General features: G+C 51.6%; 1 protein-coding gene across 1 annotated transcript in view; it reads right to left on the reverse strand.

The window, feature by feature from the left end:
* The window catches only part of MTHFSD (methenyltetrahydrofolate synthetase domain containing), a 249,990-nt gene extending 226,584 nt beyond the window's left edge, over positions 1-23,406 (reverse strand). Inside the window, exon 1 of the mRNA XM_061386944.1 lies at positions 23,403-23,406. The gene's annotated coding sequence lies outside the window, so the exon portion shown is untranslated. The remainder of the gene's footprint in view (positions 1-23,402) is intronic.
* Positions 23,407-26,000: the final 2,594 nt, after the last annotated feature.

The raw sequence follows: 26,000 nt of genomic DNA on the forward strand, positions 1-26,000 counted from the left end.
ATGGTTTTTCCAGTGGTCATGTATGGATGTGAGAGTTGGACCATAAAGAAAGCTGAGTGCCAAAGGATTGATGCTTTTGAACTGTGGTGCTGGAGAAGACTCTTGAGAGTACCTTGGACTGCAAGGAGATCAAACCAGTCAATCCTGAAGGAACTCAATCCTGAACTGGAAGGACTGATGCTGAAACTGAAGTTCCTATACTTTGGCCACCTGATGCAAAGAGCTGATTCATTAGAAAAGCTCCTGATGCTGGGAAAGACTGAAGGCAGGAGGAGAAGGGGCCAACAGAAGATGAGATGGTTGAGTGGTATCACTGACTCAACGGACATGAGTTTGAGCAAGCTTCGGGAGATAGTGAAGGACAGGGAAGCCTGGTGTGCTGCAGTCCACGGGGTTGCAAAGAGTTGTACATGACAGAGCGACTGAACAATGACAACAAAAGTTTCCTTTTGAAAGCTTAGAAAATAAAGATGAGCAAGAAGAAGATCAGAAACCACTAAAATGACAGAGATCATATACTTCATAACTGGGGCATCATGAATAATGACACTGGGGGGAAACCAGGCACAAACTAGGGACCTGCAGGCAGCCTACTTCTAACGCTGCTCCCAAGGGTGACCCTGCCAACATTCTGGAGTATGTGCTTCTGCAGCCCTGGCAATGGTGGGTCAAGAAGACGCATTCTGCCAATTCGTGAATTCTTGAGAACTACACAGTCAAGCAACTGCCTTTATGTCGCCTTCCTCACAGTAGTACTAGTACGGAGAATATTCAGAAAGGAGTCAAGTGCAGGGGTGTATGAAGTGTGTGGACATGTATGCCTGTGCCTCACTGGGGTGATAGAGAAACCGCAATATACTCATATTTCGGGTCTATGCTCAGCAGTCGAGCTGGCATCTCACTGGATGACCACTGTCTAACACCAATCAGAGGATGCTTTCCTGACACTTGTTTTCATTGCTTTCATCATATGAGGTTTGTAAGTGCCAATAACGATGATGGTGATGGTGGTGATGGTGATAATGTTTTGCTGGTGATGATGGTGATGTTTTGATGGTGATGATGGTGAAGATGGTGATAGTGATGAGGATTATGGTGTGATGATGGTTACGCTGATAGTGAATGCTGATTGTGGTGATGATGGTAACGACCTGATAGTGAGGGTGATGATAATAATATGGTGGTGGTGGTGGTGATGACTAACACTTATATGGATGTCACAGGTGCCACGCCCTGGTCTAAGCCCTCTGCATACATTAACCTCCTTAGTTCTCATAATTGTGCTGTGAATGAGGACTTATAATTTCCTCCATTCCACAGACGAGGAAACTAAGACCTAAGAGTAAAGTCCCTTGTTCAATCTCAAGAGTGACATTTTGGAAAAACTCACTGAGAGCAGTGGTACAGAGGAGTTAAAAGAGTTTCGTTTCTTTGGATGCAGTAACTATAACTATAAAAGCTTGTTTTTTAGCTCATTTGGAAACTGAAGGTTAGCAGGGTCTCTTTGCTCTTTCTTTTCTTTCTTCCCTTTTTAGGTATTTATTTTTAAACATATGAGCCTCTGTTTCACTGACAGTCTGTGAAAAATATTTGTCCCTTTTGAGGTGTTTATTCACCCTGGAAAACTGGCTGCCATCCAAACACTTTGTTTTCCAGCTATCAGTGTAAACTGAGGATTCGCATTCTCAGGACAGTTAGGTATTGTTCACTTGTTGAAAACACTTTAAACCTCACGCTGTTTACTTCATTGCTTTTACCTTGTTTATTGTATTAAAACACAGCACAAACACAAAATGGAAAACAGACAGGACAGACGGAGTGTGTTTAGGGTATTTCATGGGTCCTGACAGCTTCCCCTGATGTGGAAGCAAAGGGGAGATGGTGAAGAAAAGAGCCATTGCAGTCAGCGCACAGCACAGGGCACCTGAGAAACCGGGGTGTCCCCGGGGGAAGCAGGCGTCCACTTGGAGCAGCGGCCATCAGTCTTGACTAGGTCCTTCTAAAACTTTCACGCTCCTTCCGGGTCGGTGGGGGCGGGGGGCATGCTAGGTGTCCAAGGTAAAACTAGGGGAAAGCTAAAAGCCAGGGACCAGACGAACTTCAGTCTCGGGCAGGGAATGAGCAGACAATAACTCAGCAGTTACACATCGTGGGGAACATTCTATGATGGGCAACGGCAGAGGCCATTCTGTTGTATTAATATTTTCCTTTTCCTGAGCAACAAGAGGGGTTTGGATGTTTCTCTCCACCCCCACCCCCCCCCCCCCGCCAGGTAGGCTGAGCCCAGGTGGTTAGTTCTGGCCAGTGGGCCATGAGCAGTGATCTCTGGCACTCTGGGTCAGGACTGAGTTCCCGACATTCTCCTGGCTGAGCCCAGGGTGCAGCCACCATCCTCCCGGGGCCCTAACTGGCTATCTAGACAGGGCCCCAAGGAAACAGAGGTAAACCTTTATTGTGTGACATCACCAAGGTTTTTGGGTTAACCTGTCACTGACCCATCTTGCTGATACAGAGGGGAGACCCCACAGTGCCCTGGGGCATTGGGGAGGGTGGTGGGCAGAGATGGGGGTCAGTAGGCCATCCTCAGGTGCCTGAGGGGTAAACTGAGCCCAGAAGGAGCTGGGTGGCAAATGGAGGGAGAGCATCCTGGCAGAGGGAGCAGCCCGCGGAAATGCCGACAGGAGAGAACTTGGTGCATCCAGGGAAACGCGCACGGTCCAGCAGGAAGGGAGAGGAGGCGCAGGTGTGGCTCATGGTGGGGGGCCCTGAGACCTGCAGACCATCCTGAGGTCATGGTCTTAGCTCAGGCTGCCATGACCAAAGACTGCAGACTGAGGGCTGCTCACGGTCTGGAGGTCGGGTCCTGGGGAGGTCTCTCGTCCTGGTTGACAGACAGTGGCCTCCCCTCTGTGTCCTCTTCCTCTTCTCCTGGGTCACTGATCCCATCGTGAGGGCCTCACCCGCTTACCTTGGAATTACTGGCAAATCCCACCACCGTGGGGGCAAGGCTTCAACAGATGGAGGTGCGTGGGGTAGGGTGGGGGACACAATCGCAGGGCGCTGTGAAGACGGCAAGGATTACGAGGACGCTCTGGGCAGGGGGTACACGGCCACCCCACACAGCAGCCTGTGTGGCCTGGGCCCTAGGGAGGGAAAGGCTGGAGGGAAGGGAGGCCCTGTGAGCGCCTTCTCTCACCCACTCACACATCGCTCCGCAAATACACACTGAGGACCCACTGCATGTCAGGCACCGTTCAGGCATGGAGGACACTGCAGGGAGCAGACAGACCCAGAGCCCTGTCCTCATGGAGCTCTCATGCAGAGACACACGCGGGGCAGGGACACGGTGGGGAGTCTGGGTTCTCTTCTGCGCGAGTGTTGTGTGTCCACAAAGTGCTCAGCACACTCAAGCAGTCCGTATTCCAGACGAAGATCTGGCAGTGCCCCCAGGGTGGATGGGGGGCGGAATAGGACCACCTCCCTTGCCACCAGCCCTCTGACGGATTAACTGGTTTGTCCTTGTAATAATGCATTTTAAGAAAAAAATTACATAACCAACACAAATAGTTGTATTGTTTACGATGAAGGCGAGTAAAAATGTAATGAGGAAGGTGTCAATTCAAAGTCGATTCCAAGAAATGTTCATCAAAAGAGTGATGGAAGGGACTTCCCTGGTGGTCAAGTGGTTAAGAATCCACCTGCCAATGCAGGGGATACACGGGTTCAAACCCTGGTGTGGCAAGATCCCACATGCCGTGGAATGGCTGAGCCCGCACACCCCAGAGCCCGTGCTCCATAACAAGAGAAGCCACCACAAGAAGCCCACACACCACAGCAGCCCCCGCTCACCGCAACTGGAGAAAAGCCCGTGCAGCAGAAAAGAGCCAGCACGGCCAAAAAATAAATGAAATTATTAAAAATAGAGATAAATTAGCTGATTTCTGCTCTGCATCTCCAGCCATCAGTTTCATGAATATAAAGCATGATTTAATTTTTTTTTTTTTTTTAAAGAAAGGAATCCTGGAAGACATGACAGGAGGGTTAGTCCCTATGCAGTCGGGAGGGAGGTGGTGCCCGGCGTGCAGGAGGGAAGGGCCACTGCCGGCTCCCTGGTGCCAACCTTCCTAGGTCCCTTGAAGTGAAGTCACTCAGTTGTGTCTGACTCTTTGCGACCCAATGGACTGTAGCTTACCAGGCTCCTCAGTCCATGGGATTTTCCAGGCAAGAGTACTGGAGTAGGTTGCCATTTCCTTCTCCAGGGGATCTTCCTGACCCAGGGATCGAACCCGGGTCTCCCGCATTGTAGGCAGACGCTTTACCGTCTGAGCTACCAGGTCCCCTGAAACTAGGACAAAGCTTCTCAACCACCAGGTGACCCTATGCATTCAGTGGCGCGGTGACTGCTTATCATCCAGACCGAAGTCAATTTCAAAACTCATCCTGCAGAGCATCTGGGTGAGGAAAAAAGAAAAGAAAAAGAAAATGGGGAGATGCAGGCTGCCCCATGGGCTGGTTCTCAGACAAACAGACAGAAGCAGGTAATGGGCATCCCCCGGGAACTTGGAAGCCTTGGTGACAGGCGTGTAGTCTGCCCTGGGCCCAAGATCCAAGGTGCCCAGGGAGGGCAGTTTCTGGAAGCCACTTCTCGCTGCTGCAGGGACCCGCCAGTGCCCTGTTTGTGGGGTGTGGACATGGACCCTTCCCCCGATCGCACCCCATCTGGGCACCACGCCTGCAGATGGCATGGAGGTCATCAACTCTCAGCATTTAGTTTTGGCTTTTTCCACTGCACATGCAGTCAGCTATCGGGCCAGACACGTTTTGCTTTGTTAATTTGTCCTGGTCTGTGACTGCAGCCTTGAGATGGGATCTAAGGGCGGGCTCTATCTGCATTGACACAGGAGTGCCAACTGTGTCTCTTTGATGACAAGATAAAAGCAGTTTGCAAAAAAGGGGGAGAGCAAAGTGCATGCAAAGCAGAAGGCCCCGGGGAGGCGGCCACTGAGCCACATCTGCAGGAGATGGATGGACATCTCGTCTTCCCTCTCTCCATGAGACGCGTGGTGGGTGGCGGATGGCTGAGTCTCCACTGTGTGAGCTGAAGAAGTGCGGCTCCTTGGAGGCCCACAGCACACTCGGCAGCCCACAGTCCTGGAGGGCTCCTGCCTCATCAGCCACGTCGGCCCAGTGAAACTACTCAGCAGAAACTGCTGCCACCTTGCACGTCCTCGTGTGTTCTGGGGACATAACGGAGGACAAGGTGAACCCACCCTGTCCCCACAGGGCGGCCCACAGATGGGAGCTCTCAGAACAAGAGTGGTCTTTTCTGTCCCCAGTGCTATCCTGGTTCCCTTCCTGCCCTCCAGCTTCCCTCCTGGGCTGCCGTGTCCACGCCTGACCCTGAAATAGCAGGGGCCCCCAGGGCCCGGCTGGCCCACTTCCTGCTCCATGACTGGACCAGACTTCCTCATCCATCCCAGGATCCCCGAAAGCATCTGTCTGAGCCCAGCAGGGATCAGCCCTCTCCCCGACCTCCCTCCAGCCGTGTCCCCTGGGATCCATCCTGCTCACCTGTCCAGCACTGGGCAGCCTTGCATGGGGTGGGGGACACAGTCTCCACCTGAAAATCCAAGCTGACCCTCAGCCCAGGCCATGGTCACTGCAGGGCTGGACCCACCTGGCCCACTGGGCCCCCTGTGCCCCCTCCCTCTATCTGAGTCCAGTAACAGGAGTGGTCCTAAAAAACCCAAGGAGATCTGGATGCAAGAATTCCAGCCTTCTTGACCTATGAGCTTCCAGAGGCGCTGCCTCCCCTGCATGCCTGGCCTGCACTCGCACTTTCCTGGGCTCCCAAATCACTGCAGACGGTGACTGCGCCATGAAATGAAAAGATGCTCGCTCCTTGGAAGGAAAGCTGTGACCAACCTAGACGGCATATTCAAAAGCAGAGACATCACTTTGCCAACAAAGGTCCGTCTGGTCAAGGCTATGGTTTTTCCAGTAGTCATGTATGGATGTGAGAGTTGGACTGTGAAGAAAGCTGAGCGCCAAAGAATTGATGCTTTTGACCTGTGGTGCTGGAGAAGACTCTTGAGAGTCCCTTGGACTGCAAGGAGATCCAATCAGTCCATCCTAAAGGAGATCAGTCCTGGGTGTTCATTGGAAGGACTGATGTTGAAGCTGAAACTCCAATACTTTGGCCACCTGATGCAAAGAACTGACTTATTTGAAAAGACCCTGATGCTGGGAAAGATTAAGGTGGAAGGAGAAGGGGACAACAGAGGATGAGATGGTTGGATGGCATCACCGACTCAATGGACATGAGTTTGAGTAAACTCCAGGAGTTGGTGATGGACAGGGAAGCCTGGTGTGCTGCAGTCCATGGGGGCAAAGATTTGGACACGACTGAGCGACTGAACTGAACTGAAAGAGAACAAGGCTCTGCTCATGTCAGGCAGTGTGAACTCCAGGAGAGATGGCTGAGCGACAGAAGAAGAATGTGGGACTTGGGGAGAGCAGACCACCATCTGTATGAGAGGAAAGCAGGACGCCCCCCACCCCATCACGTCCCGTGTCCCTTGGATCTGGGGGCCATGCTGCCTCCTGAAGGGACTGCCGAGCTGGGAGTGGGCTCCATCCTAACAGCGAGGTGGACTTGCAATCCTGTTTTACTCAGAGGCCTCTCTGCTCTGAAACTGCTTCCGTCTCCCAGTTGCAGGTCTCATGGCTTCTCCTTACGGTAATGAATAAGTGGCTGGCCGTGAGCAACTGGACACAAGGCCTCCCATTCCCAGAGGGTATGCTCTGGTTTTCAAGATGCTCTGAAGCAGAGAGAAGCCATTTCACACGGAGGCCCAGCTAGGGTCCACGTTAGCCTCCGAGCCTTTCTTCCCACCCCTCCTCAAAGATTTGCAAGTCGTATGGAAGAAATGAGGGAGGGTACTCATGACCCACGGTCATCTGTTTGTTCCTCACGTCCTCATGGTTTAACCGGCATTTACACTTGCTTGCTATGCTCTGCTTACTCCCCCATCTAAATGCCTGATGAGAGGTAAACTGTTTATTCAAAGCTGAGAACTTCAAAGAATGAATTGTTGTCATGAGTGAGGTTCTGAACACCCCCGAAGAGACTAACCTTCTCAAAATGGCATGGCCTCAAGGCCCAGCACACGAATCCTGGAGGTGAGGCCTTGCTCTTACACACACACACCCTTACACACACTAACCCCCTTGCACACGCTCACCCCCTTACAGCCAGACTCTCACACACTCACACTCTTACACTTGCATGCTCACAAACGCAGACAACAAAGGCTACTGTCTCTCCCTGTGATGGGTTTTCCCCTAATTCCCTAGAACATTCCCATTTATTTCCTGTCCTTGGGAAAGGGAAATTTCTAAATCCTTTTGGGGTTTCTCATTAAGTCCTGACAAATGAGGGCGCGAGAAGAACTTGAAGCCCACCATATCACCAAATATGGGATAAAAATGTGCCCCTTCCCCTCCCTAGGCTCCCCAAGGCATGACCACAGGCTACCTTCACCCGGGAGGGCTGTTCCTCCCTCCTGTCTTCCCCAGCTCCCAGCAAATGCTAAACTGGCCGGGTGGCCACACAGCCGGTGAAACCCAGGATGCAAAAGGTTGCCCTTCAAAAACAATGTGGGGCTTTCTCTAAAGCCGCCTGACCCGTCCCTGTGCCCCGGCCTCTGTCCTGATTGACGGGGCCCCTGGGACCCGTGGGGTGAGGCCCCTGTCGGGCTGCGGCCTTTTCTGGGGGTTAGAGGCCCCCAGCAGATTGTCAGCATGGTCCCATGGGGACTCATCTTTCAGGTTCTCCTGTCAAAGTTTCCTGCCTCCTACTTGGATGCAGCAGAGGGGCCGACGGACGAAGGGGCTTGTCCATCGTGTGGCCCCCTCTGTCCTTCCGTCGAGCACGTGGACCACCCCCAGGAGTGCCCTTGTCTTCATCCCCAGGTTCCCAGTGGTGGAGACAGGTTGCGAGCCGTGGGTGGGACGTTGGCTGTGGCGCCCGACACTGAACCGTGACTGTCATCACAGATCTCCGTGAAAAATGAGCCCACAATTGTAGCCTCAAATTTCCCCGCAGCTGCTCCCCTTTCTGGACGGGTGTCCCCTGAGTGGCCTGAAGGCACGGGCCCAGCGCACGGCAGGGGAGTCGCCGTGGAGCTCCCTCCGGGCACCACAGTCAGGCTGGGAGGGGCGCCTAGCGCCATCCTCCACGTGGGGACACCGAGGCCCCTGAGGAGCCCCGTTTCCCATAGAGACACTTAATCATGGCTACAGAGGAACTAAAGAGCCTCTGGATGAGGGTGAAAGAGGAGTGAAAAAGCTGGCTTAAAACTCAGCTTTAAAAAAACTAAGATCATGGCATCCGGTCCCATCACTTCATGGCAAAGAGATGGGGAAACAATGGAAATAGTGACAGACTTTATTCTCTTGGGCTCCAAAATCACTGCGGACAGTGACTGCAGCCATGAAATTAAAAGATGCCTGTTCCTTGGAAGAAAAGCTATGACAAACCTAGGCAACATATTTAAAAGCAGAGACATCACTTTGCCGACAAAGATCCATATACTCAGAGCTATAGTTTTTCCAGTAGTCATATACAGATGTGAGAGTTAGACCATAAAGAAGGCTGAGCATTGAAGAATTGATGCCTTTGACCTGTGGTGCTTGAGAAGACTCTTGAGAGTCCCCTGGACAGCAAGCAGATCAAGCCAGTCAATCCTAAAGGAAACCAACTCTGAATATTCTTTGGAATGACTGATGCTGTTGAAGCTCCGATACTTTGTCCACCTGGTGTGAAGAGCTGACTCCTTGGAAAAGATCCCGATACTGGGAAAGATTGAGGGCAGGAGGAGAAGGAGGCAAACAGGATGAGATGGTGGGATGGCATCACCAACTCAATGGACATGAGTTTGAGCAAACTCCGGGAGTTGGTGATGGACAGGGAAGCCTGGTATGCTGCAATCCATGGGGTCACAGAGTCGGACGCAACTGAGCAACTGAACAGCAACAATAACAGAGTTGGACACAGCCATGAAAAGGTCGGAAAGCTGCAAATTCAGAGGCACTCGCTCTTCTGGCCCCACTCCGGGCCCACTGGCCTTCTTGTCCTCAGACACATGAGGCCTGCCTGCCAGAGCGCCTCTGCACGTGCCGGGCCACCTCTTAGGAGTGTGGGTGGCACATCCCATTCGCCCAGGTCTCTGCCAAGTGTCACTGCTCAGAGAGGCCTTCCCTGTCCACCCTGCCCACTGCCCTGCCCTGTCTCCTCACTCGCTGGATCTCCCTAGAGGGCTTGCCCCACAAACATTAATGAAAAGGCCTGTTAACGGGTCTATGGAGCCTGCCCTGTGCTAGGTTGCAGGCTTATGGGAGGTAGGAATGTCCGTATATTTTGTCCAGGCCCTAGAGCAGTGCCCTGCACATGGCAGGAACTCAGTAAGAATCGGACCAAAGAGTGGACCAAGGAAGGGGACGCGTGACCTGAGGGTGAGCTTCTCCCACTCATGGGCTGCTCCCTGTGGCTGCCCTGTCACCCCGGTGCCCCCACCCCTGCCTCTGAAACATCTATACAGCGTGCCAACCCCCAAGTCAATGGGCCTGAATTTGAGCAAACTGGGAGATAGTGGAGGACAGGGAAGCCTGGCGTGCTGCAGGCCATGGGGTCGCAGAGTCCACAAATTAGCAACTGAACAACAGTATGTACACTGTCGTGAAAATGTCCCCAAGAAGCAGGGGAGATGGTCCCTGAAGCAAACACACAGGAGAAGCGGGGGCCTCTGTGTTGGGTGTGCTTTACCACAACAGGAGCAGCATCCAGGCCTGCCCAGGCTCCGGGGAGGCTTCCTGGGGGTGACTGCACCTTCTCCTGAAGCTCCTTTGTTCTGTCTTTTGGCAAACCTTTTATGAGCCAGCCTGAACCCTGAGCAATGCTTTCAGGACTTTACCTAAAGGAAAATGTCTAAGGAAGGCCCCCAGGGGCTTCCCTCATGTGTCCCGGTCAGCTGTCAAGGCCAAAGGGGACACTCTGCCAAGCGACTGTAGGCTTCGGGCTAAACCAGATCCCGAGGTGCCCGGGAAGCACCCCTCAGGTCACCCCAATGTGACCGGAACCCCCAGATCCGTGCCCAAAGCGGAAGCTTGAAGTACAAGAACTAGCTAACAACAAACAGCTATTTGGTTACTCTCTACGGACATTTGGACTGCGTTTTAGGCAGTTTTATGGGCAAATGCTATTCCGAGCGATCCCAAATTCCCAAACTGCTCAGGAAACATCTGCAGGGCGGACACCTGGAGTTTTACATGCAGCCCTTTGGCCTGTTCTCAGACATAAACCTGAACCTGAACAGAATCTGGATCTGAACCTGACAGTCCACAAGATGGGGCCTATGGAAGGGGTGGCCGGTGGCACAGAGGTGGAGGTCGTGGGTCTCCTGTGCTCATCGGAGACTCCAGCCTTCTGTGGGGCAGGCGAAGACCATGCCCAGCTCTCTCCTTCTTAATTTGGACCCGTTTGTCCCAGGTGGGCCCAGGTGGACAGACCACCATCACCTCCCTCCATGTCTGCGGGCTCTGCAAGGCACAGCAGGAAGGTTGTTATCAGACCCGCCTATGGCTTCTCAGGGACTGCAGCTATGGAGTGGGGTGATCGGGCTCGTCAGCAGGACTCCCCAGGCTGACCTCTGCCCACCTACCCTCATCACATGTTCCCGGGTCAGAAACTCTCAATAGTAGACAGTTCACTGTTGGTGAGTAGACGGTTTTACATAAATTCACAAACAGCTGAGTGAATGAATGATGGTATCTGTCTGAGGCAGTAGATGAATGTGCGAAAGCCGGCTGGCCATAGGCCAGCACCCTGGCCTTCTGTCCTGGTAGCTCAGGACACGTCTGCAGACACCGACTGAGACAGGTCCCCATCACCCCCATCTATACTCCCTTTTCATTGACGCATCTCCTTTCAGCCTTCTCCCTTCTGTACACACACTATTTATGATTGCAGCTGAACATGTGTTTTCTGCCTTTTTACATTAATATTCCATCATTTACATGTTCCCAAGTTTCTACAGGCTCTTCATTTAGCTGTTAAATAGCCTATTGTATTCTATTGTTTCAGAATCGGATAACCATGATCTTTACCACAGAAGCTGCTACCCGATTTTGTAAATCAAGTTTCCTTGGAACGCAGTCAGGCTCGCTTGTTTATGTGTGGCCTGTGGCCACTTTTGTGCCACCCTGGCAGAATTGAGGAGCCGTGACAGACACCATAAGCGTGTGGCCTGGAGAGCCAAAAATATTCACTATCTGGCCTTTAAGAAAAAGCCCCTCCCCCCCGAACCCCTGTTCTAGGACATTCAGATATTTTCCAGATATTGGTACTTAGATAACCATGCAGACAACATCCTTGAACATTTGAGTTTAAAATTCTGATGCTACTTCCCTGTGGTATACAATCTTACTGATGGAATTAGTAGACTAGAGGAAACAAACAATCCTTGCAATGCTTGGTATTTCCCTGCATTTACCGTCATGTTGTGCAAAAGTCAGTGAATGCCCTAGTTTCAGGGCAATCAAATGAGCACTGAATGTCAGTGTGTAGAATGTCAGGGGTTAATGTGGGAAGCACAGAGCTGATACTTGAGGGCTTCTTTAATTTCATTACGGTGAATATTTAGTGACCAGATTTATATTTTGGTGATGTTTTTACTTTCCCACAAGTCCAATGATGAAGTTATGCTTTAACGAGATCCCTGAACACCTTGGCTTATTGTGAAAATCTTCTTTTAGGGAAAAGGGATTCCTGGGAAGAGGAAAGGGGTTATTGTTCTAAGGGAACTGAATTTCCGTGGGGATCTCAATGTCAGAGGGGAGCTTCTCCCTGGCGTGGGTTAGCTTGTGGGGGGAAACTGCCGAGATTAGCATCTAGGAGCCAGCTGCTTTGGAAGTGTGGGGTTTCCCCCTCGCCTGTTGATTGTAACCCCCAGGGAAACTCATAAAGAAATTAACACAGCTCTGACCAAACCCCACCCCTGCCCTGCTGCAGCCTTCAGGTTGGGGCCCAGGGTTCCCAGAGAGCCCCGCTGGTCGACCAGGTGGCCGAGGGGTGGGCTGCTCTGTGCTGCTGGCTCCGGTGGGAGAAGGCTCTGGGCTGGAGCTCTGTGTGCCTTCTGTGTTCCCATGGCCTCTGAGAGCAGATAGACACTTTCTAAGAGGCTGACAATTCCGTGGCAGCCGACCAAGAGTCCTGAGGCGGAGGAGAAGCTAAGTTTCATGGTTTGTTTATGCTGCTTCTCAAGTTGACCAGGAAGACATTGTCGGATGTCACTCAGCCCTCAGCCCTCCACTCTGCCTGGACCCTGTGTGGCAGCCCCCTGCTTCCAGCCTGGATATGGGACAAAGGAAATTCCCTGGGAGTAGAGTTATAAACAAAAGTGTATCTCAGGACAGACTAAGTCAGGAACCCTCATAACCATGGCCAGTGCAGCCCTTCATGATCTATCCTGGTGGATCTTCCCCTAGCCACACGTTAGAACCCCCTTGGGGACTTTTGAAAAAACACTGACATTTATTTGGGAGTCCTACCCCCACATGTTATAAGTTAATTGATCTGGGGTGGGACTGCATTACCTATTTTTCTCAAGGCTCCCCACAGACTTGATGAGCAGAGTAGAGACCATGGCCTCTGTGTAATTTTCCACCTCCTCCCCTCGGCCCCTCCACACCCACTGTATCCCCTCTTCCAGCCACATTGGTGTTCTCACCACCCCTTCCCACCTGACCCCCTCTTACTCACTCATGAGGACACACATCCAGTCAGATAACAGAAGTGAGTGTGGATTGAATGTGGCCTGGATTTCAGAGCCTGACACACCTGCATTCAGATCCTGACCCTAGCATTCAATGATCACCTGATTTGGGGCAAACTTCTGCATGCTTTCAACCTGTTTCCTTATCTGTATGCTGTTGTGAGCACTGTGGGTGATCTGTATAAGTCATGTTGGACTAAATATGAAGAATGTACTCTCAATAAATCATGGTTTTAAAAATATCTTTGATTATTATTATTACTAAAGTGTTGGGCCTTAAGAGGGAATCTAACCATTCGGACGGCTCTTTGAGTCCTCAGTGTACTTCTACAAAGAGTCTTTGAGCACTGCCAGCTTGTTGCCTCTTTAAAAATATTTATATGTGAACTCTATCCTTGATCATCTTTAGGGATATCAAATCTTTATTTTTAGAAGTTGGTTTGAATGTTAGAATAGCCAAAAATCTTTCAGAATCAGTTCTAAAAGAACTGAATCAGTGATTCACTGATTTAACAAGCATGAGTTGCATTCCAAGTGAAGAAACAAAACCAATTTCACAATTGGATTCTGCAATACCTGGGTGGATCTGAGTCTCAGATGTCAAGGACTAATCTAATGTTGATGGCGCCTTTGCAGACTGGGGATGTGCACCTATTGATTTGTTTAGTTAACAAGTGTCTCCCAATTTTTTGCAGAAGAAGGCTGGGGAGAGAGGGAAAGAGAGAGGGAGGAGGTGGGGATAGACACATACATAACAGAAAAAAACCTGATCTTATAAGGAACACATAGGACAATCAAAGGCATCACGAGAAGACTAACGACGATTAGCCTTAGGAATCAAAATGTGTTACGAGCCACTGTTTGGGACAGCAACCCTCAGTTAAATAAGCAAAGCTTTGAGCAGAGACTAGAGGTGATAGCTGACAACTGGCCCTCTCAGGTAAACCAAATAGTGACTCATCAGTGGGTGGACAGACTTAAGTTAGGACACAAACATGTAGATAGACCTGGTCACCCCAGAGCCAATGTTAACCACCAGCATCTAACAATCATAGGTCATAAGACCATTTTATGTGTATTTCCTGGACTTTCTGCCTCAAGCCATGGGTCTCCTTCAAAGTTAGAGCATTAACCTTGCCATCAGATGAGCCTGTGATGAGTCTGACCCATCACAGTCTGGCTGTGTGGTCTGGGGCAAGACCCTTGAGCTCAGTATGTGACCTGATGGAAGAATCCCTGGCTTCAGTCCCAGCTCCCCATCCAGCATTCTTTTTTTTACACAGTAACTGCCCCTCTGTTTCTGCTAAAGTCTGGTCTCTGCCCCATTTCAAACAACTGCTAACTATGCTTGCATAAAGGCCACGCAAGTGGGCCAGTTGTCCAGCTGTCATCTTAACTCAGCCAGGCGTGGCAGCCATTCCAGCTCTGTATGCCTGGGTCATTGTGATTGTCCTGCTGAGCAGGGCTTGTGCAGCTCCCCCAGGTCAGGGGAGGAAGAAACATGGCTCCATGGACAGCATTAGCCAGAACATCAAAGTCAGGAGGCCCTCTCAGGTCCAGTTGTGTGACCTTGAATGATCCACATAACCTCTCTGAGTATCAATTTATCCTTAACCATACGGATGTGACAATGTCTGCCCCAACCAGGGGACAGGTGCCTCTGAGGGTCAGATGACACCTGCTGTTCTCCAATGTCAGTGCTAGAACAGTGTACTCTTCTGCCTGTCAGATGCTTAGTAGGAGGGATGGGCCCCTTGAGGCAGAAAACATGTCCTGTCCATCTTCACAACCCCATTCATTTGGGACGCCTGGGTCCAGAGTCTCTCCTGTTTCTTAACTTTCCTAAACCTCTTCTATTTTCATCAGAAAAGAGGGACAATAATGGTTCTAGGAGAATTAACCAAATATGTATGTATTATACTAGTATGGCACTCAGAGGTGTCAAGTATTCAGTGTACATTAATGGAATCATCACCACCATTATAACCATCATAATCACCATCATCATTACCCTTATCATCACCACCATCATCACCATTATCACTACCGTCATCACGATCAGCATCACCACTATCAGCATCATCTTCACTTTCACCACCATCACCATGATCATCACCATTATCAACATCACCACCATCACCACCATCAGCACCATTGTCTTCACCATCATCTTCACCACCATCATCATCTCCATTATCATCACCACCATCACCATGATCATCACCATTATCAGCATCACCACCATCGCCACCGTCACCTTCCCTAACTTCCACTATATATTCCCCATGTGCCAAGAACTGAACTAAGATTTTGTAAATAAGTGTAAAAACCACTTAGCCTCCCAACCCATACTGTGGGTACTGTGATCATTATTCCCTTTGTTCAGGGGAGCAAACTAGGGCACAGACAGAGTAACACTTGAGGCTGATCCAGGCAGAAAGTGGCAGAGGCAAGATTTGAACCAAGCATCTGGCCCCAGAGTCTGCATTCCAAACTCTCTTAACTAGGTTGAAAAGCTATTTAAAGCTAGTTGAAAACATGCCGTTGAATGCACTTAGGCATAAAAACTTTATTTACATGCCTGAATAAAATTAGAAGATTTCACACTTAATTTAGCACATTGGACCATTATGTTGGATAATCCAAATCAGCTCTTCTATTTGATCTTGCTTAAAACTGGTTGATGCTGTTATTACTATGACTAAAAATGAAGAGGAAACACTTCCTGTGTTGTCTTGTAGCCAGATCAGCTGACAGTTTTCTAATACCTATAATTATTAACTGGAAAATTAGTCCTAATCTCTGCAAAAGAAAGTTTCCAAGTAAGATCTTTATCAGCAAACACATTGTGGATAGGGTGATAAACAGCCTGGCTCACCCCAAATGCCTTTTGTGTTGTTTGCTTCTTAGGAACACTCACGATTTCCTCTGAAGTTGGGCATATTTGGTGGCTGGCACTCTTGGTTTTGTTTTCCCTTTCCACAGGTCAGCATTGCTTCCCTGGGCGAGAACGTGGGATTCAGAGCCACCGGGACATCTGGGGCCATGCCCTACCTATGAGGAGGCTGGTTTCTTCAGGCCCCGTGACCAGGCTCCCAGTGAAGATTCCAGAACAGTGACCACCATGCTGACTCATCTGCGGCCAGGTGCTTCCCCAGTAGGGTGTCCATCCTAAAGCCTTAAGTTGGAGATGGTCTGGGAAGAGGTGTCTTTTGCCCCCCTGTTGGGGGGTGGCAACCACAAATGCCAATGGCAGCGATACAGAATAGAAAGGATCTCTCCATCTTGCAATATTAAAAAATTATGAGTGGAAAGTTTTTTACACAGAACTTGAAAATGCAGAGTGAGAAGACACTTTAGGCCCATGGAGTTTCAGATGGGATTGTGATTATTAATGAGAACACAGTCTCACAGGCCTCTGGGGGAGTGGGAACAGGAATCAGCCCATGAGTGGGGCATGTTTCTCCAAAGGTGACAGTCATCTAAGAAGGTGGAGAAACACTGCTGTGGGGACAAAGTCAGAGAGTTAGCGGAGAAGAAGAAAAACAGTTACTTTGCATTTATTCAATAAGTTATGTATTTTTGCCAAGTATACGAACATCACACCATGATGGTGTGATCACTCACCTAGAGTCAGACATCCTGGAGTGTGAAGTCAAGTAGGCTTTAGGAAGCAACAGGAAGAACAAAGCTAGTGGAAGTGATGGAATTCCAGCGGAGCTATTTCAAATCCTGAAAGATGATGCTATTAAAGTGCTGCACTCAATATGCCAGCAAATTTAGAAAACTCAGTAATAGCCACAGGACTAGAAAAGGTCAGCTTTCATTCCAATCCCAAAGAAGGGCAACGCCAAAGAATATTCAAACTACTGCACGATTGCACTCATTTCACATGCTAGCAAGGTAATGCTCAAAATCCTTCACACCAGGCTTCAAGAGTATGTGAACCGAGAACTTCCAGATATACAAGCCAGATTTAGAAAAGGCAGAGAGGAACCGGAGACCAAATTGCCAACATCTGCTGGATCATAGAAAAACCAAGAAAATTCCAAAAGAACATCTGCCTCATTGACTATGCTAAAGCCTTTGATTGTGTGGATCACAACAAATTGTGGAAAATTCTGAAAGAGATGGAAATACCAGACCACTTTACCTGCCTCCTGCGAAACCTGTATGCAGGTCAAGAAGCAACTGTTAGAACCAGACATGGAACAAAGGACTGGTTCAAAATTGGGAAAGAAGTATGTCAAGGCTGTATATTGTCACCCTGTTTATTTAACTTATATGCAGAATATATCACACAAAATGCCAGACTGAATGAAGCACAAGCTGGAATCAAGATTTCTGGGAGAAAAATCAATAACCTCAGCTATGCAGATGATACCAACCTTATGGCAGAAGGTGAAGAGGAACTAAAGATCTTCTTGCTGAAGGTGAAAGAGAAGAGTGAAAAAGCTGGCTTTAAACTCATTTCAAAAAACTAAGGTCATAGCATCTGGTCCCATCACTTCATGGCAAATAGATGGGGAAACAATGGAAACAGTGACAGACTTTGTTCTCTTGGGCTCCAAAATCACAGCAGATGGTGACTGCAGCCATGAAATTAAAAGATGCTTACCCCTTGGAAGGAAAGCTATGACAAACCTAGATAGCATATTAAAAAGCAGAGACATTGCTGACAAAGGTCCATATAGTCAAAGCTATGGTTTTCCCAGTAGTCATGCATGGATGTGAGAGCTAGACAATAAAAACTGCTGAGTGCCAAAGAATTGATGCTTTCAAACTGTGATGCTGGAGAAGACTCTTGAGAGTCCCTTGGACAGCAAGGAGATTAAACTAGTCCATCCTAAAGGAAAATTAACCCTGAATATTCATTGGAAGGACTGATGCTGAAGCTGAAGCTCCAGTACTTTGCCACCTGATGCGAAGATCTGACTCATTGGCAAGGACCTTGATGCTGGGAAAGAATGAAGGCAGGAGGAGAAGGGGACAACAGAGAACGAGATGGTTGACTGGCATCACCAACTTAACGGACACAAGTTTGAGCAAAGTCCGGGAAACAGTGAAGGACAGGGAAGCCTGGCATGCTGCAGTCCATGGGGTCGCAAAGAGTCAGACACGACTGAGAGAACAGCAATAACAAATACAAACATTGCACCCGCTGGTTGCTCAGCGCTGAGCATGAACTCGTCTGAACTCAGGGAACAACAGCTCTGATTTAGGAGGTGAGTTAGGATACTAGAAAGACATGGCTGGGGTGGGGGCCCATCTTAGCCAAGACCCACAGCTGCCCACGGAGGCGTGATCTTCCTTGAGACCGATGGTCCCATCACAAAGAGCTGTCAGCATCTGATTTCCTGAGAAAGATCATAGCTGCTGATGAACCCCTGATGGACAAGATACTTCTCAGAAGCAGCATTGCATCGCCTATCTCCTCTGCTGTTGCGCACATTCCCGCAGCATGCCAGCCACCCTTGCTTATGGTGTGTCCTCTGCAAGGCTTTCCCCTCCAGCGATGGCGCATCTTTTTATAGCTTTCCGTGGAGTAAGAGGGAAAGGAGCAATCTCCCGGGTTCTACCACTTGGGAGACATTTCCTCCGTTACTGTTCTCTGAGGTACATGGCAGTGAGGGCACACCCACACGGTAGGGTCACACACACACTGCTTCTGCGACTAGACGCTGTGGATGGACACCATGCCCTAGCATGCCATGTGGAATTTGGGCCCGGGGTTGCCAAATGTACTCATTTTTTAAAAGGTGAAGTATTTTTTGATAATGGAAAACTCTCCCATTTCTAAAACCCTTGTGTGTGCTTAGTCACTCAGCTGTGTCCATTGCCTTGTGGCTCCATGGGTTTGACTGTAGCCCGCCAGGCTCCTCTGTCCATGGGATTTTCCAGGCGAGAGCACTGGAGTGGGTTGTCATGCCCTCCTCCAGGGGATCTTCTCAACCCAGGGATCAAACCCAGGTCTCCCGCATTGCAGGCAGATTCTTTACCATCTGAGCCACCAGGGAAGCCCTCCTAAAACCCTTCAGTTTCCCAAAATGCATAAGCTCGGTTGAATTCTGTCTAAAAAAATGTGAGTAGAGGAGTAGCATACCAAAGGGCAGGTCTGCACAGTGGTGAAGAAATGAAAGGCAAAGGCCGAGGCACACGCCAGACGAAAGGAGACTCAGGAGACCTCACCCTGAACGCACTGCGTGGTCCCAGGAGATCTGAACATGAAAGTTTCCTAAGGCTTTGTGACCACGTGGGTGTGTAGGATAATGTCCCTGTTCCTAAAGGACCAGTGTTGTGGCACTCAGGGGCAAAAAGGGACACAGCCACCACAAGTTACTTCCAAAGAGTTCAGCAAAAATAAACGAGTAACGATCATGATGTTGACCGTAAGAGAAGCGGTGAAACACCAAATTTGCTAAATATTGACAATGGGTGACAGGCATATGGAAGTTCACTGTAATATCTGGCAATTTTTCTATGGCTGGCCCCAACAATTTTTTTCAAAATAAAGATTTCAGTGGAAATAAACAGAAGAGGAAACACAAGGCTGAGTGAGCCACACCAAGCTCTCTCATGGTCTGCTTTTCATCATGGACCCCCAGACAGAGGCTGCCCCCCAGCAATAAAACACCCACTGTGATGAGGGGCTCAGGTCATTCAAGGCTGCGGAGGGCCAGCTGCACCACGGGAGGAGCAGGGTCCCTGCCCTCATGGGGTTTGTCCTGGATGCATTCAGGTAGCAACCTGCATAAAATGACAGACTGCGCTAACGCTGTGAAGAAAGCAAAGTGGCAGCCACATGATGAGAGGCTGTGCCTGAGCTTGACCCCCGAGGGCACGCCAGCTTTGGATGGGGAGGTCAGGGAGCTGGGGAGAAGCCCAGCCCTGAGGGAGCTTGGGAAGGGTGTTTCAGGCAGCAGGATGGACGATGGATGCGAGACAGTCCCGAGGTGGTGGCCAGCGCAACATGGGGAGGAAGCCACGGCCCACACGCCCGGGCCAGTGAGCAGAATGAGGCCTGGGGGCCACGGGGACTGTATTCTGAGAGTGACTCCAGACCACTGAAGCGTGCGACGTGCCTGACTCTGACCCTCTCTCCTTCCACGGTGGTTTTGGGAGTCCATGGCTGATGATCAGAGTAGGAACAGGATGCTTTACATCTCATTGCCGTGTCAACACCGCGCTTGGCACTCTGCATCTCTCTATCTCATCAACTGAATCCTCACATGGGCCCAATTAAGAAGATGGGACTATTATCCCCATTTTACAGATGAGAAAACTGAGACATCAAAGCAAAAAGGGCCCCTGTGGAGACAAGCTCTGTTCTGGGTTGAACTGTGTCCCCTGGAAAGGTACATTCATGTCCTGACCCCCAGAAGCTGTGAGCGTGACTTTATCTGGAAATTGGACCAGTGGCTGGTGTCCTGAAAAACGGGGCCATTTGGACTCAGACTCACGCATGGGGAAGATGCACACGTGAAGCAGAGGCAGAGAGAGACTGGAGCGATACAGTCACGAGCTGAGGAGTCCGAGGGTGCCAGTTGCACAGGAAGGCAGAGAGAGGGTCCACCTCTGGAGCCCTCAGAGGGGTTGCAGCCTGCCGACACCTTGACCCTGGGCTTCTGGCCTCCAGACTGAGAGACGAAACCTCTGTGAAGCCGGAGGTGTGGGGCACTTATTTAGGACAGCAACCTTACACCAGCTCGTAGGAAGAGTTAGACTCTGCATGGATGCACACCAGACAGGAGGCTGGTGGCATTGAAGGGGCGCTTGACCTCATTTCGGAAGCGATTGCACATTATCTGTGAGGCTTCCCAGTAGTCATCATCCCCCCCAGCCCCCAGAGCTGTCAGACGGATGTCCTCCGGACCCTCCTGTCCCACAGTGAGAAGGAACAGAGGCCTTGCGGTCACCAGGCCCTCCCTTCCTTCCTCTCCTTGGAGGCACAACTGCATGAATTCCAAGCTGGGGGCCACATCTGAGTTCCTCCAGCTGGACCTGTTCTGATAGACAGTCAGCCACAGCAGGGCTGCTTTGCAGACCCTGCGCCTGTGGGTTGGGGGTCGGGGGCAGCATCAGCCTCCCTGAGGTGAGGGCTGCAGCCCTGCCCCCATGCCGGAACAGATCAGCACTTCAGCGGTCCAAATCTTGGTCCTGAAACCCGATGACCCACCGGGGCGGCCAGAGGCCAGGAGAACTCCCGGCCTCATGAAATATGCATGGGAGAAACAAAGGAGACTCTCTGTGAAGGCCCGGCGCCTCCCTGGAGGAAGGGGCAAGGGGACAGAGGAGAAGGGCAGCCTCTGAGGCTGCATGGGAGACTGCGGACCCATGCCTTCGTTCCTGTCCCCTGATGGAGGACCCCGCTTCCAGAACCTGGGACTTCCAATGGGGACCGCGTCTCTGTAAACAGGCCTGTGGACCCTCAAGCTTCTCTGCACGACCAGCCGGCCCCATGGGACCCTGAGCTTGGTGGTTTCCACTTGGGAGTAAATGAGCCCTTTGATTTCCCTCACGAGGTGTGCCAGGAGGAGAGATTTCAGTCCAACATCCAAGCCAGGGGATGGCCTGCTTTTTGTATAACAGTAGTGGCTGTTTAGAGAACGGAGCGGTAGTTCAACTTTCAAGTCTCAGCCAGAAATTACACATAAACAAACTGTCGTGACGGCACCAATGAGTCCCAGATGCAGCCAGGTAGAGGGTGGGGGTTCCTCCAGGCCGCCTGGGAACGGGGAACGGTGGACCAAGCCGTGGAGCAAGCAGTGGGTGCTCTGTCAACACAGGCCTGTGCGTGGACATCGCAGTCTTGGGACCTGAACCCAGGCCAGAACCCCGCTCTGGTGGGTGCGTGGGGTCGCGGAGGGCCTCTGCAGCAAGTACGGAAGTCTTGTTGCTCGTGGACTAAGCATTAGACTAAATACGCTGTGGTCTGAGGTCTGCGGCCATCACCGGTGTGAAGGATGCATCCAGCCTGGATTCCGAGTCAGACGGAGACACAGAGAGCAACGCCGGTTACGATCAGAGGACAAGACAGTGCGGATCTGGCAGAAGGACGCGTCCCTTGCCCCTCAGCCCAGCGTCAGCCTATGGAGTGGTTGTAACACCCGTCAGCATCGGCAGCATGTCCCACGTGCCAGGAGCTAACCAATCTGCATCCAGTTTTCTAGTTACTTCTCCCAGCATCTCACCAGGTGGCCCTGTTGTTCCCGTTCTACTTCTGTGCTAGCTAAGGCGGATCGAGGTTCAGTAACTGGCAGAGTCCCACGGACGGAAGCAGAGGGACAGGGAGCAGGCCGCCCGGTGGCCTGACTCTCAGGCAGCTTGTCCTCTGTGCTGAACGCTGATCTCTCTTAGTGGCCCTGTGCTTCCAATAACCAGTCTGCTCAGAGATTTCACTAAACATCGCAAAGTTATGCCTTGATCCGGTGGAGCACTTATTGAGTAGCTACTATCTGTAGGGTCTTCCCTTGTAGCTCAGTGATTAAGAACCTGCCTGCCAATGCAGAGGACACAGGTTCGGTGCTTCGTGCTGTGGGGCAACTAAACCCATGAGCCACAGCAAGAGAAGCCCCTGCAGTGAGAAGCCCGTGCACTGCAAGGAAGAGCAGACCCTGCCCCCGACAACTAGAGGAAGCCCACAGAAGGAAGACTCGGCACAGACAAAAATAAATAAATTATAAAAAATAAATCTTAGCACGCTAGGAAAATAGCAACAGGATGGGGGTTCAGAGGGCTGGGGAGGGCATGCCTGTGGATCTATCCTGTGCCTGCTCTTTGCCTGAAGTTGAGGGCTAACGTGAACAGTGTGAGGGTCGTGCAGATAAGAAGTCACGGCTCTGCACAGGACCAGCATGGCACGCACAGCCATGGGGAGAGCTGCGAGGGAGGTGAGAACAGGGATGTGGCAGCAGGGGGTGTCCAGTCAGCTCCCAGGCAGTCTCGGGGGCTCAGCGTGGGACAGCCAGGCACACAGCTCCTGCTGCCATCGCCACGCCTCTGCTGTCTCCATGGCTTACCCTGGGTCAGCCCCTGCTCAAGGCCTCATGGGCTTAGTTCCTTGGACCATCAGGGCACCTCCAAGCTGAAGAAACAGAGGCTCAGAGAGGTCCAACCCCCTGCCTCGGGTCCCACGGGGAGTAAACGCCTGATGCCAGGTTCCTGCCCCATCCAATCCCCTGTTCTGAGACACTCCTGAGGGAAGAAACCACTGCTTTTCTGCTATCTGCTGTAGACCTAGCGTAGCTCTGTACACAGATCAGATGCTCACGAAACATGTGATGAGTGACTGGATGGGTTAGTGCATTTTACAGCTGTACGCTCTGTGCTTGTGTTCCACATCCATTTTCTCTCTGTGTTTTCTCTGCCCTGTGTCTCCCCCTCCTCTATCTACATGCTGGGAGACTGAGACGTTCAGAGACGCGCCCAGGTGGCAGATGTATGGCTGGCTCGACTTCCGCTGAAGGACAAGCTGCCTTTCCTCCCAGCTGCGTCCCTTGCCCTGCCTGACACGAGGGTGTCTGCAGCAACATGGCACCTGGGCTTCCTTCTTCTCTAGCCCCAAGCCACCCGCCCTCGGGACGCAAGCAGCTGGATCACCCACAGGCCCAAAGCCTTGGCTAGGCGGACGGTCAGGTCTCTTGCCAGCCCCAGGCTAGGTGGCCTCACCGTGCAATTCTTAGAGGCCGCAGAAAGACACCCAAACTCAAATCCAACTAGCGGCAGATTGCAAGTCCCTTCAGACTGGGAAGGCATGGAAAGGTGCGACCTTCACCAGAGGCTCTGAGGCTTGAGGCCTCGCCTGCCCTGGGGGCAGTCCTCCAGGCTGAGCCAGCTCTGAGTCCAGGGTGTCAGCGGGCTATCTGACACTTCTCCAGACCCCTCAAAGGGGAGGAGGCGCACTCCATCCCCCAGTTTTCCAGAGAGACTCTGGCACCCTTCCCTCCATCCTGCCCAGAACCGCCGGAGCCAGCATCTTCACCTCCACAGCCTGGGCCTTCTCAGCTACACGCAGAGCTCCATTGACTTCAAGGCCAGAGCAGAGAGGATGGCGCCCACTGACGTGGAGGCTGTCTGGGTGTGAGGCCGGCACTTGCAGCCCAACCCTGACAACAGGGCCAAGCACCCATCTCAGCTGGAGGTGGGGGAGGTGGAGTGGAGGGGACCCCTTGAAAATGAAAACCCGGTCGGGCTACCCTCGTGTGAAGGTGGGCTCCCAAAGTTCAGGGGAGCCCCGAGCAGGACCTCTTGGGTTCAGGAATTGTCTTCAGAGCCAGGATGCCCTGAGGGCTGAGGGTAGCAGGACCACCCAGGCCCGTCGAAGTCTAAGGAAACTGGGAGGACATCGCACACCCCTGTGAGGACGAGTTCCTCTGCGGCAGCTGCTGCGGGGCTGGAAGTGCAGCTGGAGTGGACCGGACCCCAGAACTTGGGCCAGGGCTGCAAAGGGCTGGTTCCCTGCCTGGTGGCCTGAATATGGCGGAACCAGGGCTAGAAGGGGCAGCTTCTCTCCTCCTTTTGTGAGCCACTTCCCCGGTAGGACCTAGCCATAGAGTCCCTCACGCACTCACACACTCAGCAAATGTGCCACGGCCTCCTTGTGGGCCAGCCCCGAGTCCACCCACAAGACAGAGGATTTACAGGATTTACAGTCTGATGGGGGATACGGACCCGCAAACCAACAATCACGACATAAGGACAGCGAGTACTAACAACCCAAGGCACACGCCTGCGTTTAAAAAGCTCCTCAGACGATCTAAAGTAAAGGCAGGAGTGAGACCACATGACCCTGGCGAATCGTACTCCCACTCTGGCTCCCCAGTAAACGTCATCTCCGTGAATGCAGAAGATGTCACCTCTCTTCTGACCCTCATCTCCACTTAAAGTCCCCACACTTGGGATGGCTTTATCGAGACATGCTTCTGGAACCTGAATCTGCCTTCTGCCCTTGCACCCAGCACTACGGTTGTGGCCACGCCTATGCTAGTTCTCCAGTCCCCACCCCCTGCACCCCACGGCACTGAGGGGCTGATGCGCTGACGTCACCACTCTGGCCCGGCCGTGGGTCAGCGTGCTCCACCAGGTCCATCTTGACTCACCACAGAGCAGATCCTTGAGAGCGCCCACTTTGAATTAAGCGGTGACCGCACGCCACCCGAAGAGGGTGAGGTCTTTTTGTGTAAATTCAACTGAGGTTTCCAAAGGAAGCCCGATGGGGTGCTCAAGCTGGATCTTGGCCGGCACCCCGAGCTTCTCACACCCCTCACCCCTCTCCAGCCAGAGCTCACTGCCACCTGCGCTGCTTAATGTGAGCACCAGGATTCCCCTCCTGCACAGAAGCTCTGAGCGTCACTTAGGACTCCTTAGCCTGCCTTTCCAAACCAACACAGCTCAGCAAACGGTCGCAGCCTCTAGACGGCTTCCTTTCAGCCCCACGGTACATGTACTTCACATCCATCTCCACATGCCCTTTCTCTCGGCAGACTGGCTAGTCTCCTCCTTCACGGAGGAGATCCCAGGGCGCTAACCTGCCCACTTGGCCACCTCTTCTCCCTCCCTCCCGCCCTCTCGCCTCCTTCCTTCCCTTTTCTTTCTCTTTAGTCTTCTTTCTCCCTTTATTCTCAGCACAAGAAGCCAGATGGCTCCCCAGAATAAGGGTTCATTTTTGGAAGACTGTGGCCCTTGCAGGCTCCTCTGAGCACTCAGTGCTGGCTCACACTGGGCTGCACGCAACGCCTGAGGACTGGACGTGAAATGCCAGGTGGTTGAGTCCAAGGCTGGGGTGTGTGTGAGCAAGGGTTCTTTCCCATCAGCCACCTGTAACTCATAGGGTCTGTGTGGGGGTTTCCTGGTCAGGCTATTTATCATACAACCACCCAGCACACTCCAGTCTCAGGGATGGGACTGGAATTTTGCCACATCGAGGAACCTCCTATTTACTGTGGTGCTGACTGCTATTTTATCCAGGTCAATGCTGGGCCATGAGTCCTTTACATCCTTCAGCAAGAAGTCTTCCAGGATTAGTGCCATCATCCCCACTTGACAGATAGAGACTGGACACCAGAGAAGGCTGCTCAGGGACCACCTGCCCCCAACGCTCTTGCTTTGCAAACTGAGACCAGAAAGGCGTGGTGACTGGTCCTGAGTCCTAGGCGCCAGCAGACCTGG

The sequence above is a fragment of the Bos javanicus genome, chromosome 18 (assembly GCF_032452875.1).
Source record: "Bos javanicus breed banteng chromosome 18, ARS-OSU_banteng_1.0, whole genome shotgun sequence".
NCBI classification, from domain to species: domain Eukaryota; kingdom Metazoa; phylum Chordata; class Mammalia; order Artiodactyla; family Bovidae; genus Bos; species Bos javanicus.